Source organism: Sorex fumeus, unplaced genomic scaffold, assembly GCF_029834395.1.
Source record: "Sorex fumeus unplaced genomic scaffold, SorFum_2.1 ptg000075l, whole genome shotgun sequence".
NCBI classification, from domain to species: domain Eukaryota; kingdom Metazoa; phylum Chordata; class Mammalia; order Eulipotyphla; family Soricidae; genus Sorex; species Sorex fumeus.
Genome location: NW_026606132.1, coordinates 19,725,692 through 19,736,561, shown reverse-complemented (window position 1 = coordinate 19,736,561; position 10,870 = coordinate 19,725,692).

Below are 10,870 nucleotides of genomic sequence, written 5' to 3'. Positions count from 1 at the left end.
TGAAGAATGCCCTAATTGTTTTCTAAGAAAGATTGTCATTAGTATCCCCACTAAAAATAAAGAAGATTCCCTTCTCCCTGATTTCATGCCAATAATGATTGTTCTTTTGATGTGTGCCTGTCTGTGTGGAGTGACAGGATACCTCATTCTGATGTTGGTTTTCATCTCCCTGATGAGTAGTGTTGCAGAGAATTTTTCATATGCCTTTTGGCCAGTTGTATTTATTTACTAAGTTTCTGTTCATTTTTTTGAAGTTTTAACCCCTTATCACATGGCTATTGGAAAATAATTTCTCCCAATATATAGACTATATTTCTCTTTATCACCATTTCTTTTAAGGTGCAGAAGATTCATAATTCAATGGAGTCACGTTTGTTTATGTTTCTTCCAATTGTGTGGTCAGTGGTGTTTCATCTTTGACGATGACTTTAGCTTCATCTAGAGTGTTTGGTGCATATTTTCCTCCATGTTCTTTATGAATTCAGTTTGGTATTGAGGTATTTAGGTGAATGAGACCAGTTGTAGTTGAGACCTTTTTGCATGGTGTTAGAGGCCTCAGTTTATCTTTTGCATGTCAAGTATTCATAGCACCATTTAAATAAGAGATTTATTGCTCTATTTCATATTTCTTGCTCCTTTATAAAAATTAGTTTACCACAAATTTGTGGGTGGATTTGATGATATTAAGCTTTTTTCCGTTGATCTACGCATCTGACTTTATTACAGTACCATGCTGTTTTAATTACTACCAGTTAGTAGTACAGTATTTTCAAAGAGAACTCATTGTCTTGACACATCTAAAAAGCCCAAATAGATCATTTCTCTTGAAGCAAGGAGCTGAGGGAAAGGACTATTTGAGTTGATTCCATGCTCCTCTGGGGAGCACAGTGTTTCCAAGAGGATCCTTTCTGATGAACATTTGAAGCAAGGGTTGATTCAGTGTCATGGCCTTTTCTCAGATAATAGAAAAAGTACTGGAAGTATCCCAAGAAGGTAGGGTTGGAGAGGGATGTGCCATTGGAGTTGTGATTTTAGCATTAGGATAGGTCACACACTTGGATCTCTACTGTAGGTCACACACTTGGATACATACTGTGTGAAGATCAATGGTTAGAGAGCAGGAATTTCTTGATAATGACTTGTGTCTCTCTAGGCAATATAATATTCCACATGATTCAAATTATAGTTATTGAAGATCAACAGTATTTTCTGATACACCCAGTCATAAAACGTTTAGGGTTTTATCATGACTGTGGTCAGAACACTCAAACATGAAGTGGTCATTTTCCAACAAAAGTGAGAAAGTTCAGGAAAAGAAACCAAATACAGTAATATCCAGTAGAGGTAGCTGCGAGGACTAATCTTTTGGGAATGTAGATCGTGAGGTTCCAGAAGACAGCAGGGAGGCCATCCTTAACCAGCTGAAAGTCAGGATAGGAACCTGAGGGAAATAGGCCAGCCTGCTCTTCAGTTCTGAATACCATTTGACCACCGATAGCATCCTCAGGAGACTTTTCCTCAGGATCATTGTAGGCAATCTGGTAGGTTAGGCACAGCATGCTCAAGGCCTCCATCTGCAAAGAGATGATGGGCAGCGCACTGTCCAGGCAGTTACTGATTGATGCTAACACTGAGCAATCAGTACAAACCTGGATAGCGTGATGTTCAAGAAAATCAACATGTTACAGAAGTTTGAGAGTAGTTATGGAATAAAGTTGAAGCCATTGAAGGGTTGGCAATCTCAAATACATCTAAATACTAACTTTTATCTGGATTCTGAGCATCCTGAGAGTTCCTTGCATGTGAAATCTTGGAGGGAATATCTTTTGCCTCTGATCTCCCTAAAATGTCAATGCTGGATATATCTTGGAGGGGCATTGGCCTCATCCTCAGTGTGAGGCCTGCACACAGTTGACAGTGGCTGTTCTACCCTGGGATTCAGGACAGGTATTTAGGGTCCCAACACCTTGCCTTGTTGATACATATAACAACCACAGTGCAAAGGTGAGATTTTGCAATATTTCTCTGCTTTCAGTTATGATGGAGACTGTATAATAACTTTATTTTTTATAAATATTCATATGTTTGTATATAAATATTTATATAACACACACATATATGTATACAAAAAAACTAGGTCCTAGAAAACTGGGAGTATTTTTCCCCTTAAATTTTTATTAGTGAAACACCATGAGGTACAGTTGTAGACTTACAAATTTTCGTGCTTGGGTTTCAGTTATATGATGATCGAATACCCATCCCTCCACCAGTGCCCATACTCCACCACCACTAGTCCCAGTATCCCTCCCACCCCCCACTCCCCATCCCACCCTACCTCCGTGGCAGGGCATTCCCTTTTGTTATCTCTCTCCTTTTGAGTGCTGTGGTTTGCAAAAGAGACATTGAGTGGCAATCTTGTTCGGTCTATAGTTTACTCTCATCACACATTTCCCATCCTGAGAGAAACCTCCCAACACCCTTTATTTGGTGCTCCCTTTAGTGTAATAACTTTTTTAAAAAGTGTTATAAAAATGTCTTTGGTCCCTGACTCTACATAGCTCTGTATAGCATTGGAAACCTTGATTCATGCCCAGTTGCTTTTAAATGTCCTTGTTTCTTGAAAGAAGTGAACAAGGTGCTCATTTTTAAAGAAAATTTGAGAATTCTATCCAAAAGTATTTAAGGATGCAGTTATTATAAGATCCTATAAGAGAAGGCAAAGCATCCTAAGTAATGATTCTACCTTTCACTTTTCGAGCTTGAGGAAAGATACCATAATGGACTTCACCAGTGAAGTTGATGAGTGTAGCAAACATTGCGTGGAGATAGTCAAAACTTCTTGCGACAGCAACAGCACTGGGTAAGTTGCTTTTCCTGAGATTATGGACAGTTGCTTAAATGTCATGCTGTAGAGATGACCTGTCTCTTTCATGTCTTTAAGGACATTATTCAACCAGTTGAACATCTTTACTGAAGCACTACAAATGCAAATGAGAAATGCATGCCTGTGTCTTCATGGACTCCTCGAAGTTGTCAGTGGAAACTAGTGTACAATACCCATCCCCATGAAATGCATTGGAGGTGAGTAAGACCTTCACAGCACAAAGGGAAACCTTATCGTTTTGGCAGTCTCAACAAATATTTGGTGAAACAGGGATAATCTCTGTGAAATATTTCTTTTGATTTAAGTGGGAAGTACTTCAATTGTGTCTCAGATTTGAGAAAGTTCGTGATAACGGACAAGAGTACAAAAGATGGCATATAGACATGTCATTTTAGTTCCTCATCAGACATTTTGGTAGGACCTGTTCTTTGATCCAGTTAAGAAGTTGTCCCAGGTCAGGGGCATTATAATTTCTAAATATGTTGTAATTTGTGTTTTGGTGGAGGAATAAAATTTCAGGGAAATAACAATTTCTCTGAACTGCTGTCTGTTCCACGGTGTCAGCTACCTGAGCAGATTCCACTGAGCTCCAAGGGCTACTGAATCTTAGACATCCACAATTTGAATATTTTTTCCATTTGTATCAGCTTTACAATATAGGAAATAGAAAATAGAGTCAGCTTCAATTCTGTAAAAGCCTTATCCTGTTGTTTTTGGAAATATAGATATTAGGTCTTAGAAGATAATAGGTGACATGATCCTTAACCTTTAACGAAGTCAGTATGGGAACATGACATATTTGGCCTTCCAGGTTATGTGTTCCATAGAGAGCTTGCACATGGACTGGGTTATAATGACGCTCCTGTGGTGGAAATTTGGAAACCACAAGGGACACTGTAGGTCGAGCATGTGCAAGGGCTCTATATCATGCAAAATCTGGGCAGCCCATTACCCTGATGACTGCCGATTGATTCATCCAGTGCACAATAGGCCGTCATCGGAGTAGTGGGATGCTCAGCCTCATCAACGTCTGTGGGGCCCTCATTACTTCATAGTACCTAGAGCTGTTGCCATCCCAGAGCGAGGAAAAGGTCAAGTTTTAGCCACTCACCAAAGTCTATGTTGCCCTATCCAGTCCTGTCAGAATAACTAGATAGGAGGTCAGATAAGGAACCATTATTACCTTGAATAATAATGGCATGGAGCTCTAAGGGGGATGGGCAGGATCTCCACAGACATTCTCCCTAGGTTTCTTCTGCTGGGTGTGCCCTAACTATAGGATCATTGGCTGTGTCAGTTGGATACCTGTCAGAGAGTGTGGAGTCAGGCAAGATAAACATTATTAGTGATTCCAACAAGAAGTATCTGTGCAAGGGCTAGGATTCTTTAAATTTCCCCTTTGAGCAGTGAGTCCCTATTCTTGGGTACAGCTGGAAGTTGAGCATCTTTCACACTCAGGACACTATTCTGGTTTTAGCCATTTTACAACAAAAATTTGCTAAACATAATTTTAAAAAGTTTGAGAGGGATTTGAGGCCCATGAAATATGTTCCAGAAGTGCATATTGCTCTTTCATACATACTGCTCTTTCCTGTGGAAGCTCAGTTTCTATGTTAGTGAAGAATGACCATATTGTTTTCCAAGAAAGCTGGTCATTACTATCCCAACTAACAATAAAGGAGAGTCCCTTCTTGAATCCATACCAACACTGATTGTTCTTTTTGATGTGTGCCAGTCTGTGTGGAGTGACAGGACACCTCATTCTGATGTTGGTTTTCATTTCCCTGATGAGCAGTGTTGTAGAGCATTTCTCATATGCCTTTGGCCAATTATATTTATTTACAAAGTATGTATTCACTTTTTTCTGCCAAGTTTTTGATGAGGTTGGAATTTTTAAATGGAAATTCTGCCAGTGCCTTACATATCTTGGATATTAACCCCTTATCAGATGACTATTGGATAAATAATTTCTCCCAATCTGTGGGTTGTCTGTTTCTCAGTCACCCTTTATTTTGAGGTGCAAAAACTTCTTAATTTAATGTAATCACATTTGTTTATCTTTTCTTCCACTTGTATGATCAGTGATGATTCATCTTCAACGATGAATTTAGCTTCACCTGGAGCATTCTGTGCGTATTTTTCCTCCATTTTCTTTATGCATTCAGGTCTGATATTAGGTATTTAATCCATTTTTTTCTGGATTTTTTGCCTGGCATTAGAAAAGAGCTCTGAGTTCATTTTTTTTGCATATCCAGTTTTCACAGTACCACTTAAACAAGAGATTTATTGCTCTATTTCGCATTTCTTGTTCCTTCATCAAAAATTAGTTTACCACATTTTGAGGGTGGTTTTCATGGCACTCAGCTTCATTTTGTTGGTCTGTGGGTCTGACTTTATTACAATACCATGATGTTTTAATTATTACCAGTTAGTAGTATAGTATTTTCAAAGAGAACTCATTGTTCTTAATACATCTAAAGAGTCCAAATAGATCACTTCTCTTGAAGCAGGGAGCTAAGGGAAAGGGCTATTTGAGTTGATTCTGTGCCCCTCTGGCGAGCACAGTGTTTCCAAGTGGATCCTTCCTGATGAACATTTTGAAGCAAGGGTGGATTCAGTGTCATGGCCTTTTCTCAAATAATGGAAAAATACAGGAAGGAGACTAAGAAGGTAGGGCTGGAGAGGTAGGACTGTCACTGGAGGTTTGAGGCTCAGCCTTATGATAGGTAATATGCATGGATCCCTATTGTTAGAAGTTCAGTGGTCAGAGATCATGAATTTCTTGAGAATAACTTGTGTCTCTCTAGGCGATGTAATATGCCACAGGATTCATATTATACTTATTGCAGACCAAGAATATATTCTGATTACCCCAGTCATACAACTTTTAGACTTCTGTCATGACTGGTAAGTACTCTCAAACACCAAGTGGTCATTTTCCTACAAATGTGAGAAGGTTCAGAAAAGGAAACTAAATACAGTAAATCCCCAGTAGATAGGAATGCAGGAACTAATCTTATGGGAATGTAGATTGGGAGGTTCCAGCAGACAGCAGGGTGGCCATCCTTAGCCAGCTGAAAGTCAGAATAGGAGCCTGCATTCACTAGGCCAGCTTGCTCTTTAGTCCTGAATACCATTGACCACTGACAGCATCCATATGTGACTTTGCCTCAGGAATACTGAAGGCAATCTAGGAAGTTAGGCACAAAATAGTCAAGGCTTCCATTCGCAGAGAGTTGATTGGAAGCGCACTATCCAGCTAGGTACTGATTGATGCAAACAGTGAGCAGTCAGTGTCAATCTGGATTGTGTGATGTTAAACAATATCAGCATGATATAAGGTCTTGAGACTAGTTATAGACTAGAGTGATACCATGCAGGGGCTCCAATCTAGAGTACGTGTAAGTACTGACTTCTGTCTGGATCTTGAGTATCCTGAGTGTGCCCACTATGTGAAACCTAGGGATGACCATCTTTTGCTACTGATATCCCTCAAATATCAATGCTGGAACTATCTTGGTGGAGCATCGAGCCTCCTCCTCAGTGTGAACCCTGCACACTCTTGACAAGGGCTTTTCTACCGGTTTTGCTGACAGGCATTTTGGTTCCCAAGACCTTACCTTGTTGGTACATATAATACCCACAAGCATAGATGAGATTCGTGATATTTTTTTGCCTTCAGCTATGATCAAATCAGTGTCATAACTTTAAAAAAACTGACATAAAATATCTTGGTCCCTGACTGTACGAAGTTCTCCATTTTATTGAATTCATTGGATGCCTTCGTTCAATCCCAGTTTCCTTTTAATGTCATTGTGTCTTGAAAGAAGTGAGTCAGGTGCTCATTTCTTTCAGTAAATGTGAATATTCTGCCCAGAACAAAGCAAGGATGCAGGTATTGGAAGATCTTATAAGAGAAGGCAAGTCAACATAGGTAATGATTCTACCTTGCATTTTTAGAGCTTGTGGAGAGACACCATATGGATCTTCACTACTGCATGTGGTGAATGGAGCCAACGTTGAGAGGAGATAGTCAAATTTTCTTACATTGTGACAGAAACAGTAGTGGGTAAGCTGCCTTTCCTTAGCTTGTATACAGTTGCCCGAATGCCGTGAATTAGAGATGATCTGTGTCTTTCCAGTCTGGTAGGGCATTATTCAACCAGATCACATTCATTGCTGAAGCACTACAAGTGCAGATGGATTCAAATTCATGAATGTCACCTCATGGACTCCTGACATTTGTCAACTGGAACCTGTGTGCCATTCCCATCATTTTTAAACTCATGAGAGGTAACACCTTCCCAGCACAAAATGAAATGTTAAAATTTTGTGGACTCTCTCTTCAAATGTACAGTGGAACAGATACCCTGTCTGTGGAATGTTTCTTTTAACTTAGGTGGGCCATCCATCAACTCTGTCTCAGATTTGGGACAGTTCACGGTCATGAGTACAAAATGGCATCTATACATGTCACTGGAGGTGCACACTGGATCTTTTCATAGAACCTGTTCTTTGATCTACTTCCGGAGCCCTGTCAGGAGTGTTATAATTTCTAGAAATGATGTAATGTGCCTTGTTGGGTGGAATATAATTTCATGTAAATAACAATCACTCTGATGTGCTGTCTACTTCACAGTGTCAGGAACCTGAGCAGTATCCATTGAGGTCAAAGGGGAACTGGATCTTAGACTTCCACAGTCATGATGAATTGGTGTTTTCTATTCACATCAGATTTTCCTGTTAGGGAAGACTAAATACATTCATCTTCAATTCTGTAAAAGTCTTATCCTTTTATTTGCAAGAATATACAAAGGCGGGTCTTAGTAGAGAATAGGTGAGGCTATCCTTAGCTATCTACTGAGTCAGAATGAGAATGTGAGTTAATTGGGAGCTTGCTCTTGTGTTCCATAGAGTGTTTGGACATAGACTGGCTCACAATGTAGCTTTGGTGAATGAAATGTGGAAAACACAAGGGATGCTTTAGGTCCAGCATGGCCAAGGCCTCCATATCATGCAGAGTCTGGTCAGCATATTATCCTTATGGCAGCCGATGGCTTTATACAGTGTGAATTAGGCCGCCATCAGGATGGATTGATGCTTAATCTCAGTCAGGGCCTCATAACTTAATAGGACCTGTACCTGTCACCATTCCATAGTTACCTTTAAGATCCCTGCCTCCCCTTCATCCTGAGTATCCATTGATCAGTGCCAATAGAGTGATATCAACACAGGATCTTCCTTAGGCTTCTATTCAGGGCAGCTCCCACCTCTGCCTCCCCCCCCATTACCCCTCTCCCTTCTCCAGGGCCAAAAAGTGTGTTTCTACCCAGTGAAAATTATGGGACTATTTTTTATTTATTTTTATCCCCAAAGACTATTGCTCCATCAATTTGGGTGAATGCTGTCCCCTCACCCCTTACCTGGACAGCTATATATGCAGAAAGTAAGAATTCTCCCTTCCATGGGATTGCTTATTGACACTTTGGGACCCAACTCACAGAATTGCTTGCAGAAGTTGAGGACCTGGTGGAAAGTGTCAGACACTTTGTGAGGTTCCTTCATCTGCATTTCTAATAACGGCCTTGTCTTACCTCTCATGAACCTGACACAAATTCTCATTTTTTTCACTGTCAGGATAGACCATTGATCAAGGAAGTCAGCACTTTTTCCTGACATCAGCAGCTCTTGAAGGCTTCCACTTCGTGATCATCCTGAAGAACAACCAACCAATTCTTCCCCAGCGGTGTCACTCTGACTTGGTCTTGAGCATTCTAAGATGGTGAGAGCAGTGGGAGAAGACTGGATACCTGCATCCTCAGCTCTGCAGATAAGTCTAGAACTTCCAGAATATCCTCTCTGAGGAATCTTTGCATAGATACCAAAATATAGAATTCGGGACATGTATCTCACGCATTCACAATCATGTGAAGGGTTTGGTATATATATTGGCAACCGAACAGACTAAATTCAGGTCAACTGTACGTCATTTGTGCTTTGATACACCTTGGGAATAGTAAGAGTTAAAATGACCCCAGTGACCTGAGAGATTGTATAATTGGTTCCAACCTGGGCACTTAAATTCAGCATCCTGTGAGATGCCCAAATGAAACAGTGTTGGGGAAATGAGGCACTGGTAGTAGAACAGGCACTCATTCTCACAGGTCACACAAAGCTATCATCAGACCTGTTAGAGCGAGAGGATAACAGACAGAATTCCATGAAACCCTGATCACCTAGAGAGCCATAATTATAACTTTACCTCTTAGTGTAGTAAATATACAACACATAGTTGGTTCCAAATGATAAAGAAACAATTCATGCAGTTGCTGAGGCTGATGGAGAAGACTACCAGGAGTAACGCTGAGTCCAAACATGAATGTGTAAATATCTGCATTTGCAGTTCTTCTGCTAAGGTATTGATGGTCTGAATCTTACCCTTCCCAAATTAAGAACAATTACAGCTCATGCCTGCTGCTGGAAGGTAGACAGTTACGAGAAGGCTGATTACTCTACTGGTACTGATTTAACTGTGCAACAAGGTTTCACAAAGGTTTTAAGGATTAGAATGTTAGGAAAGTTCATGAAGGGTATCACCATGGAGCCAGGGATGCAGGGATGTAAGAATTCACACTGGAAAAGACAGGCAATGGTGGTGCCTTTTCACAGATTATGAACAGTTCTTGTGAATTTTAGCACAGCAAAGTGTGGGAGATTTTGAAAGCCTTGTTGAACAATGGCTGTATCCCTGGTGTCTCTTACTCCATTAAACTCTAGGGCGTCCCAATCTACTGGGGCCATGCCAGACTTGTCATTGTTCCCTGTCCATGTAAGATGGTCTTCAGCTGAGGCACCATATCAGTGGGAGAATATCAAATGTATGTGTCTGCTGCTATGTAAGTAGAATCCAGTTAATTTTGAGCACCCTGCTGTTCCGCGAGTACCTTCAAAGAGACCTCATTGTCCTTCACCATCCATTTGAATCCAACTGGAATAGAGCACTTCTGTAGAGGCTGGGAGCTATGGAACATGGCTGTTTCACTCCATAGGGGAGCATAGTGTTTGCAATGGGATCCTTCCCGATGAACCTTTGTATCAAGGTAGAATCAGTGGGACTGCCTATTCCATAATTATTGGAAAAGTACTGGTAGATCCCTGAGAAAATATGGCTGGAATGCTAATGCCACTGCAACAGCCATTGTGAGGTTTAGATTTATGATAGGTCACAGGCTTTGATCTTATTGTGAGGCATTTACAGCCCAGAGGGTAACATTCCTAGAGACTGATTTATGTCTTGCTAGGCAATGTGATATTCCACAGGATTCAAATATTTCCATGAAGATTGACGGTGTCTAATGATCAACCCAGTCATAAAACACTTCAGGTTCCATTGGACACTATAGACAGCACTCTCACTCATAAAGTTGTTATTTTTCTGCTAAGCTTAGAATGCCCAGAGATGGAAACCAAAGCTCCCACGCCTTTAGTAGTAGGGATGTGTTGACAGTTTTTTCTAGGACTGAAGGAAGGGAGATCTCAGAATGAGAGCATTTAGGTTCTCTAAAGGTACCTGGAAAGTCAGAATAGTAATGAATATGATGGCAATAATACAGCCTGAATACAATTTGGCCACTGACTAGATCATCATGTGACTTTGTCTCTGGAACATTGAGAGAACCTGGGAAGTTAGGCACAGCAAACTGAAGGCCTCCATGAGCAAAGAGATGATGGGCAGCACACTGCCTGGGCAGTCCCTGGTTGCTGAAAACTGTGAGCCATCAGCGCCAATCTGGATAGCGTGATGTTCAGTAAAATCAGCATCTTTGGAGGTGTTTAGACTAGCTAAGAATTGGAGGTGATAAAGATAGTAGATACACGGGATAGATAGATTATTCCATAGCTGGAAGCCTGCCTCATGAGCAAAGGGGGAGAAGGCAGCTGGAATAGAGAAGGGATCACTAAGAAAAAGATGGCTAGAGGAATCGG